At 49.3% G+C, this 10,849-nt stretch overlaps 1 long non-coding RNA gene across 1 annotated transcript; it reads left to right on the top strand.

Annotated features, from left to right (window-relative positions):
* Positions 1–244: 244 nt before the first annotated feature.
* LOC116505067 lies at positions 245–10,849 on the top strand. The gene is made up of 3 exons (XR_004254884.1): positions 245–270; positions 2,384–2,387; positions 10,386–10,849. It is a non-coding gene; the product is annotated as an uncharacterized LOC116505067 (long non-coding RNA).

Raw genomic sequence — 10,849 nt, 5'->3', positions numbered from 1 at the left:
CGCGGAAGGTCTGAAGGGTGGTGAGGGTACGGATCCCCACGGGGAGCTCGTTCCAGAGGGTCGGAGCTACCACTGAAAAGGCTCTCCTCCGCGTAGTGGCCAGCCGGCACTGGCTGGCAGATGGCACTCGGAGGAGGCCTAATCTATGGGATCTAATCGGTCTCGAGGAGGTAATCGGCAGGAGGCGGTCTCCCAAGTACCCAGATCCACTACCATGGAGGGCTTTATAGGTGGTAAGAAGCACCTTGAAGCGCACACGGAGATCAACAGGTAGCCAGTGCAGCTCGCGGAGGATAGGTGTTATGTGGGTGAACCGAGGTGCACCCACAATCACTCGCGCGGCCGCATTCTGGACTAGCTGAAGTCGCCGGATGCTCTTCAAGGGCAGCCCCATGTAGAGCACGTTGCAGTATTCCAGCCTAGAGGTCACGAGGGCGCGAGTGACTGTTGTGAGAGCCTCCCGATTCAGGTAGGGTCGCAACTGGCGCACCAGGCGAACCTGGGCGAATGCCCCCCTGGTCACAGCCGACAGGTGGTGATCAAAGGTCAGCTGTGGATCCAGGAGGACTCCCAAGTTGCGAACCCTGTCTGAGGGGTGTATAATTTGACCCCCCAGCCTGAGAGATGGAATGCTAGCCAAATTGTTGGGAGGAAAACACAACAGCCACTCGGTCTTTTCTGGGTTGAGTACAAGCTTGTTAGCCCGCATCCAGTCTCTAACAGCCTCAAGACCCTGGTTCATCACGTCCACCGCTTCATTGAGTTGGCACGGGGCGGACAGATACAGCTGTGTATCGTCCGCATATTGATGGTATCTTATCCCGTGCCTCCGAATGATCTCGCCCAGCGGTTTCATGTAGATGTTAAATAGTACGGGGGACAGGACCGACCCCTGTGGCACCCCATATGTTAGGGGCCTCATGGTCGATCTCTGTCCCCCGACCAACACCGACTGCGACCTGTCCGAGAGGTAGGAGGAGAACCACTGCAAAACAGTGCCTCCCACCCCCACCTCCCGCAGTCGTCGCAGAAGGATACCATGGTCGATGGTATCGAAAGCCGCTGAGAGGTCAAGAAGAACCAAGATGGAGGGATGACCTCCATCCCTGGCTCTCCAGAGATCATCGGTCAATGCGACCAAAGCGGTTTCTGTGCTGTAACCAGGTCTGAAGCCGGACTGGAAGGGGTCCAGGTAATCGGCTTCCTCCAAGGACCGCTGAAGCTGGTAGGCCACCACCTTCTCAACAACCTTCCCAATAAAGGGGAGGTTGGAGACTGGACGATAGTTGTTAAGTACAGCTGGATCCAGAGATGGTTTTTTCAGGAGGGGTCTCACCACCGCCGTTTTAAGTGCGGCGGGGAAGTGCCCCTCCCGAAGCGAGGCGGTAATAACCGGTTGGATCCAGCTCCGTGTCACCTCCCTGCTGTTAGCTACCAGCCAGGAGGGACACGGGTCCAGTACACAGGTGGAGGCACTCACAGCCCTCATGGCCTTGTCCACGTCCCCGGGGGTAACGTCCTGAAACTCAACCCAGCGCTGGTCTACCAAGTCGTCCACTCGTGCCTCGGCTGGGTCTGCAAGGGTGGAGTCCAGATCCGACCGAAACCGAGCAACTTTGTCCGCCAAGAACTGGGCATAGTCTTCAGCCCTACCCTGCAAGGGGTCCCCCGTATCCCTCTTATTTAAGAGGGAACGGGTTATCCTAAACAGGGCGGCTGGACGGGACTCGGCGGACGCAACCAAGGAGGCAATGTATGCTCTTTTTGTTGCCCTAAGTGCCCTGATGTATTCCTTGGTGCAGATTGTTAAAAGTGCTCGGTTCGATTCGGATCTATCGGACCTCCACAGGTGCTCTAGGCGTCTCCTTCGGCGTTTCCTCTCCCGGAGCTCCTCGGTGAACCAAGGAGGCCTCCGGGATCCACCACCTCGGAGTGGCCGTAGTGGCGCAATCCGGTCAAGGGACTCCGATGCTGCCGAGTGCCAGGCAGCAACCAGAGTTTCTACCGGATTGTGGGCGAGAGTGTCAGGAATAACCCCAAGCTCCGTCTGGAACCTCAAGGGGTCCATCAGTCGCTTGGGGCGGAACCACTTGGTCGGTTCCTCCTCCCTACAGTGGGGGTTTGGTCTCCGGAAGTCAAGCCTCAGTAGGCAGTGGTCTGACCACGACAGGGGTATGATCTCATTACCCCTCAGACCAAGATCACAACTCCACTGCTCCGAGAGGAATACGAGGTCGAGCCATGAACTCCCGCGCCCCATCAGAGTGTTCACCGAGCGTAGGCAAGTTGAAGTCCCCCAGGACCATAAGCCTGGGGAACTCAGCTGCCAGCTCGGCTACCGACTCGAGGAGCGAGGGGAGGGCTGCTGCAACGCAGTTGGGAGGCAGGTACGTTAACAGCAGACCCACTTGACCCTTGAGGTCCAACTTCAGCAGCAGGGACTCACACCCGACAAGCTCCGGAGCAGGGATCCTACGAGGAACAAAAGACTCCCGAATAACAATAGCCACACCCCCACCCCTTCCCTGAGCTCTCGGCTGATGAAGCACCTGAAATCCTTCTGGGCACATTTCTACGAGGGGGACTCCTCCCTCCGGGCCCAGCCAGGTTTCAGTAATACACGCCAGGTCTGCCCCCTCGTCTAAAATTAAGTCCCGGACGAGGGGAGCTTTGTGGACAACAGACCTGGCGTTTAGCGACAACAGCCGGAGACCAGGGTCCTTGTTACTCGCGCCATCTGGTCTCGGAGTGGGACTCATAGGGCCGGAAGGAGGGATCTCTATTACGTAGCGATCCCTCCTTCCCCGGTAATGGCCCGCCCTAAAGTCCCCGCCATATCTGCCCCTCCCCGTTACGACCGTAATGCTCCGACCCACTCCCGTGTTTCTCCATTTCTTATCCAGGGAAATATAATATTCAGCCTTTTCAATATTTCCCAGGATATTTCATTTTTCTAGGAGAGGGGTGGGTTTCAACTTCCTACAGTAAAAAAAACCTCTGTCCACATATGCAATAATCACAGCAGCTTGCATTTCCAACTGGTTGCCAAATGCCCAGTGATCATGTGATTGCCATTGTAATCTCCTCTGCCGGTTTCCCCAGACAATCAGAGAGAAGGTGACCGGGAAGGTTGCAAGTGGAGAGGAGAGAGGAGAGAGGAAACCCTTGTGGGAGGGGGGCCTCTAGGAACAGAGCTCCAAAAGAGACTCCAGGTGTGGCTTTTTCTTTTTGGAGATTATTTTGGCTGCTTAGTGACCTAGCTTTGGTGGGGGTGCTTCTTGTTTGAGTGAAGACTAAGAAGCAGAATTTGATTTTCTGAGATGAAACACAATGAACAGGGAATCAGCTGAAGAGATAGTTCTCATTGGATCAATATACCTGCCTACTGAATTATTATTTATTTATTGAACAAATTTGTACAGCTACAGGTGACTCTGGGCGCTTACAACATAAATCTCTCTCTCACACACACCTATTTGGAAGTGTTGACTGTACAGTACAGCTACATGCCAGGAGCTCAACACTCTGGACTCAGTTCAAGTGGAGTTCTGACCGTGCTTCTTGTACAGGAAGTCCCTGACTCGCAACCACAATTTGGACTGGAATTTCCGTTGCTAAGCAAATGAGTTGTTAAGAGAGTTGTGCTTTTTTGCCACGGTTGTTGTGAATCACTGAAGCTGTTAAATGATTTTAAGAGTATCCAGATGTCCTTGTGGACTTTGCTTCTTGGGAAGGTTGAAAATGGCAATCCCATGACCCCAGGATGCTGCAGTCATTGTAACTATTTAGCCAGCAGATGTGGCGACCTAGAAGGGCGACACAGAAGATATCAACTGGTTGGTTTCATTTTTGAGGTAGAGGTTTATTGGGCTTAGTATTGTTGTTTTAATTCTGTAAACTGCCCAGAGTCACCATGAGGGGTGGCCACATATTTTTTTCCAAATAAATAAATACATACCAATTTCCAAGAACCCAAATTTTGATCAGGTGATCATGGGGATTTGGTGGTGGTTTTAATTGCAAGGATCAATCATAAGTCATTTTTTTCACTTCCATTTTCACTCGGAACAGTCAGTAAATGAATGGCTGTAAGTAGAGGAATACCCATAAGGCATTTTGAGTTACATTAATACAGCCAAACATTTAAGAGGGCAACGACTGAATGCTGGCAGCCAGGAGGCTCTTTCTAAAATCAATCTGCGTGATCAGTGGCGGTATTTTACTTTCAGCTGTTGCCAATTGACAGGAAAAGAGGAAGACTCACGTTGCATTTTCTCCCATCTAGCCATTTCCAGGGCTGATTTGGTACTCTCTTGAGGCTGATCCAAAATACATGTTCTCTTGTGAACATCCTCACAATAGCCTTAAAAAATTGTGCATGTTAGAATGTTGCATTGTTAGATTCCCAGCTGAATTTCTGAACTACAACATAGGCTGAAAGGACCAAAACTATATTTAAAACAATAATCTCTAATGAAGTTAGTAGTTCCTTAAGTGAGGGGCAAAATGACGGAACCTTATTATGTTTTTTCAAAGTAAATATAAAATCTTTAGTAGAAAGTAAAATTCTGATTATCCTAGAATGGTTGTCTACATTGGCATTGTCTACAGTTTTACTTTGGGGTTCCTGATTCTATCTCTCTCTCTGAAATTCACATCTTTAAAGCATTTGGGGATAGTTATCGGATGATTCCAAGTTTCTAAGCAGGAGAAAATGAAAGAAGCAGATGACAGTGATTTATTTCAAGGATGTTTGAACCAATAATTTTTGGGTTTTAAATTTTCTGTATCAAAAGATTTTGCTTTATGAAACTCAGTTTTGAACCTGGACACGATTCAAAGGATCTTGAAGCTTTTGTTCAGAAAGGCATCTAAGGAGAGTTGTTTTAGTAATATCAGGAGAAAATCCTTTATCTTTTTCATGTTGTAGAAGAACGAGCACCATCAATGAAGTAACATTACTACTAGGAACTGATTTATCCTGGACAAAAACAGTTTCACTGCTCACCATTTCCTCCTGTGTAATTTTGGCCAGGGAAGCATCATGTGAGATACAGAAGTTCTGGCTCTCCTTCCAGTTCTTTTCCTCTCCTGAAAATTTGTAGCAATATCCCTGGTGTCCAATCCAATCAGGTGGACATTTAATGGCACTAAGGTTCCTAGAACAGAGAAAGATGGAAAGAATAGACACTAATGTATACAGTTCTGTTCTTATGGGTAGAATGAGACCACCTTGCTGAATTAGAACCATTTCTCTGAAATGGTATAAGATCATGATGGTGAACCTATGGCATGCTTGCCACAGGTGTCACGTGGAGCCATTTCTGAGGGCACGTGAGGCGTTGCCCTGTCAGCTCCAGCATGCACGCGCCTGCTGGCCAGCTGATTTTTGGCCCTTTTTTTGCCCTCCGGAAGCTTCCCTGAAGCCTCCGGAGGGCGAAAAACAGCCCATCACACGAACCAGAAGTTCGGGAACAGACTTCCAGTTTGCGCATTGGACTATTTTTTGCCTTCCTAAGGCTTCAGGGAAGCCTCTTGAAGCCTCCGGAAGGCGAAAAACCACCCAACGAGCAAATCGGAAATTCAGGAATGGACTTTTGGTTTGTGCATTGGGCTGTTTTTCGCCCTCCCCAGGCTCTTAGAAAGCCTCTGGATCCTGAGGAGGGCAAAAAACAGACTATTTCCAGCCTCTGGAAGGCCTCCAGGGGGGCATTGGAGGCCATTTTCGCCCTCCCCAGCCTACAAGAAAGCCATGTGCGCATGTGCGGGGCAGTGGGGTGGTGGTGGTCATGCACGCATGTGCAGTGTGCGTGGGAGCATGGCATTGGGGGGCATTAAATTATGGGGTGGACACAAAAGCGAGCACAATAGCTTGTGTGTGCGCTTTTGGCACCCAAAGAGAAAAAGGTTTGCCATCACTGGTATTTTTTTTTTTTTTGGTATTTTATTAATATTTATAGGCCGCCCTTTTCCCCGCGGGTCTCCTGCTTGAGCAGGGGGCTGGACTAGAAGACCTCTAAGGCCGTTTCCAACTCTGTCGTTCTGTTGTGCTGTCTTTTCCCCCTTATTTAAACAGGCTGAGCGTTGCAGCTGGAGGTGGCAATCAAAGAGAAGGTGGGATTTTTTGTTCATTAATACAGTACGTAGGACCTTGGTATCCTGAAACAAATGTTTACCTGAATGGTCTTCCACCTTTGGCCAATTTCATCCTGTTTGTGTTCCTTGGTGTTGACCTTGTGTGATGAATCCAGTTTTGGGAAATATCTCCCCCTCCCTCCCCCTCCCTCCGTTTGTGTGTGTGTGTGTTTAAAAGATTTCCATATCCTGAGAGGAATTCTGATAGAGTGCGTGTGTGTGCGTATGTGTGTTAGTGTGTATGTGTCTATAAATTTTTTTTCCATATCTTGAGGAGAATTCCGAGGGTTTTGGCTGAGTTACTGAGGTTTCCTAGCTTTTTAACCCTTTCACCCAAATGTTGCAGCAGATTGTGGTTTGTAATCTACTTACGAAAGATCAGGACTTGAGACCACGAAGGAAGAGAAACAGGTTTATTGGATGCATCGAGTTCAGCGTGTTCACACACCAACATCTGAACTGGCCTGGCTATGCCCAGGGCAGTGATTTTATACCTTTAATCAAACTTCGTCAATCAGAGGGCGTTTAAAGAGGCGTATTCATACAAAACGTAAAAACCCCTGTTCAGAACAGGGAAGTACATCTTGGAAAACTACAAAAGCAGATATTCATACCAACAGTTTTCTGCAACTTCTCTGTTGTATCTCTCCCCCCACGTCTGGCTTCCTGTGCCCCTCCTTTACAGAGTCTTGCCACACTGTTCAGCCCTATTTATAATATGAGGAAGTTAAAAGTCAACTTTGGGACTCCAGGGCACTGGAGTAAAAGGCCAAACTAAAATGAATCTATAAGGTCCATTCTATTAAGACCACCTAACCTGGCCAGCCACTGGTGGGTTTACCTGTGCAACCCATGCTGTATCATTCCCCCCTATTGAAACTTCACCCAATCATAAGATTACTGTGTAGTTTCATAAATGGCAGGTTCCTCTCCATGAAGCATGAGCCCAACATATTTGCTCGAGCGTCCTTTTTCTGAGCGTCCCACCAGGGCCAGGACCTTTGCAGTGGCCCATTTCTCCATCAAGAGGGGTGAAACCCTGGCAATTTCGGGAACCAGGAGTTAGAAGTGGAGGTGAAATCAAATCCTTTCCATTCCTACCCTGGGAAATGAGTGAGTTGCCTCATTTCTGTGGTGAGCTGCTTAATGACACGTCCAGTCTCATCAATGTGAAGGCAGCAATTAAACAAGTTGAACTTCCCACAGACCCTCCTTCCCTTGCGTGGAAGTAATCAAGAGCCAATTGATTTTGGTACACTGCAGTACAGAGTTTGCCAGTGGCACTGGAGAGGATATTCAAAGATTTATCAATCCTCTCCCCAGCCAAGTCCAATACTGCCTGCAAATGCATGATCCAGTTGATCATGTAGATTGGGGTGCGGTAACCCCAAGACCCATCCTCAGCCCTAGTGGCCCTCCCATATGTGCATACGATTCTCTCTGAGCTCCACATGTCAGATTTCTCGTATTCAGCCAGTTCCTTACAAGGAAAGTTAGAGAAGGCTGTGTCTACCTTCCTCTTCTGACGGATGGGGCCTACTGAGTCATACACCAGGACCCCTAGCACCTGTTGTGATTGGATGGGCAACAGAAAGAACCCAAAGTTTTATCCATCCAAGAACACAGGGAGGACTTCGTAGGCCAATGTGCCATGAATCCAATACATGTTCTCCCGGGCTTCCCAAGTGCTAGATGGGGTTTTGTGGCTTTTTTTTTCCTTTTGTCCTTCTGTGGATCCTGCAGGCATTGAGTGCATTCCAATGGAGAGGGGGTAATGGCCTCCCTTGTGGCCCTGGGTTCCCTTGGGGCTCCCTTTTCCTTCCCTTGTGGGCCGCCCCTCCCACCCTCCTGAGGGGTCCATGTGGGATGGGGGTTCCTACCCTGTTGTAGGAGTGGCTCCAGAACCACCATTCCCTTTCCCTGTGTGTTTAGGGTGGCTATAGCTGTTCTGCTGAGGTTCTTGTCAAGTGTCCCCCATGGCATTGATATGTTTCCAAGTAGTTGGATTGGGTTATCCAGACCTCCAGGCGACTGGCTTTAGCACTATGGTTGCACGTTACACCTATGCGCCAGTACTTACTCAGGTCTTGTGCATCCATGCTTGACAGATTTTCATTCTCTGACCACCATTGTAGAAACCACTGATTCCCTATATCCCCAATAAGCTGATAAGTTATCTCCACTATTATGGGCATCTGGTCATAAGTTGTGTCATATTCCATTTTCAGACTGAAATCAAGGGGGGCCCACTTCACCTGAGCCCTTGTCCATTCTGGAAAGGGGTCTGGGAAGGGTCTCTGAATGGGCTTTTTTTGCGATGGCACCTAATGGTCAAAGTGTATCATTTGTTTGGTGCCCAAGTTGTGACATTGGGGTTCATGCAACACTGCCAATAGTTCCCTGTCTCCTCTGAACAGGGGGATAACCCCTCCTCCGGATAGCAATTTAATAACCAGCGTTCATTATACACAAAATGCAGTCCCTGTTCACCCTGATAAAAGCAGTCTTTGCAAAGGGGGAAAGGCCCTGAACCCATTTCTTCTAGCATTGGCTCAGAAGTTACCTGTGCAGGGGAGTCATTTATAGAGGTGAGGGGCCTAGCTTCTGTTTGTTGGGGAGTACCCTCATTATCCTCATTCCCCCCTATAGGAAAGGATGGAGCGGGGGTCCCCGTAATCATTCGGAACTTCCCACACCACCAATGGGCCTCACCCTTTGCTCTGGCCAAGATTGCCTGATAGAGATAAAGAGAGTCAATGAGAATAGAAATGAATAGGAGAAAAACCACGATCAGAACTGCCAGCATCAGGCCCCTCCTAATGCACGCAGCTCGGCGTAGGCGCTAGTCAGTCTTCATGGTTGTGCCTGGGCATTGGACGGGGCGGAGTGTCCATGGTAGACGCGGTACGTTGCCTGTGCGATGGGTGTCGACGGCACCTGGAGCGACACCTGCAGAGGGCGTTGGTTCTTCACCACCTGTTCGTAGAGCGACAGCTTCCCGTGTGTCCGCAGAAGAGGTGGCGTTCCTCCTGGTGTTTCCGAAACGTGAGGTATAGAGGCTTGGCAGGATCACTGGAGGCCTTCCAGTAAGCTTTCGCAGCCAATTTAAAACGGGTCCAGTGAATCCAAGGCCTAATTTCAGTTACCTTAACAACAAGGGGAGAAAAAACAACAACAGTATACGGCCCACACCATTTGGGGCCCAATAGTTCCTTCTACCAGTCCTTCACCCAGACTTCTTGTCCTGGGTGGAAGTTGTGGACTGGAGTTACAATTTCATGAGAACGACAAGACAAAACATATTTTCGCAATTTGTGGACTATGGCATTCAGGGCTGGCAACTGTTTGAGCTTCACCATGTCTGTAACTTGGGGTTGGGCAACACCTGTGGGCCACGCAAATTAGGAACCCTCCCATACAACAATTCAAATGGCGAGACACCCAACTCCTCGGTGAGAGTGCACCTCTTTGCCAGCAACGCCATGCTGTGGGCATCATCCGGCCATTTGAGATGGGTTTCCTGACAAATTTTTGCCAACTTATCCTCTATGGTGTGATCTGCCCTCTTGACCCTCCCACCTGAACTGGGCCTTGACAGAGGGTTATTAGCAGCACATACCTGACATTGAGAGCAAACAGCAGCTGCCAGGCTAGACCTCCCTGAGCCAAGGCTTTTTTTTTTTTCAAAGCCGTTTTTCCTAAGTGCAAATGCTTATGCAGGGAGGAGACAGCATCCCATGCCAACTGCTGGGAAACAAACACCCTTTTGTCCGGCAGAACCCACCACCCATCTAGTAGTTCCACCCCTATTGCTTCAGCTTGCTGGGTTCCTGAGTGACTATACGATGGGGGTTGTTCTTCCTGGGCCGGGGTCCACAGAGTAAGGCATGTGGCCTGTAAAGAAGGGGGATCCAAGGCTGCTGCTCTGGCAACTTGATCAGCTTTGTTGTTTCCTCTTTCAGTTGTTGAAACCCCTCTCTGATGACCCATACATGCATAATGGCAACTTGTTTGTGGGCCAATACACTGTCCAACAAATGCACAATTTGGGCCATATTTGATGTCCTTCCCTCCAGCTGTGATGAGGCCTTTTTCCTGTGATGAGCTTTTTCCTAAAGCTCCATGGATTTGGACGGTTAGGAAGGCCTATTTGGAGTCTGTGTAAATGTTGACTCGTAGATCTCATGCCAATTCCAAAGCCTTGTGAAGGCATGTAGTTCTGCCAGGTGGGCACTGGTTTCTGGTGGTAGGGGCATGGCTTCCCACACATCATCAAGGGTGACTACAGCATAAGCTGCTTTTCGCACGCCCTCATGTAGAAAGCTGGTCCCATCTGTACAAAGAGTTGCATCTTTGTGCGATGGGGGTTTGTCCTTCAAATCTGGGTGACTGGCATAGGTTTCTTCTTTCTGGTCTGGGACAGCTCGAAGAGCATGGGGGGGTGTAGATATTTAATTGCTGTCCAAAAGTGAGCTTATTGGCTTCCTGGGTAAGTAGGGCAGTTCCTGTCACAGCCTTGAGACAGGCTGACCACCCCTTGGCCACCTGATCCAGCTGTTTGGACAAATATGCAACCGGACGATACCATGTTCCCAACTGTTGGGTCAGTATCCCAATGGCCATATTCTGCTTAATGTCCACAAACAACTGAAAAGGCTGTCAAGTCAGAAAACTAGGAGCCTGAGTCACAGCATGCTTCAATTCCAAAAAGCTG

The sequence above is a fragment of the Thamnophis elegans genome, chromosome 2 (assembly GCF_009769535.1).
Source record: "Thamnophis elegans isolate rThaEle1 chromosome 2, rThaEle1.pri, whole genome shotgun sequence".
Taxonomy (NCBI): Eukaryota; Metazoa; Chordata; class Lepidosauria; order Squamata; family Colubridae; genus Thamnophis; species Thamnophis elegans.
Note: the sequence above shows the minus strand (reverse complement) of the source record. Positions and strands in the feature narration are given on the sequence as shown.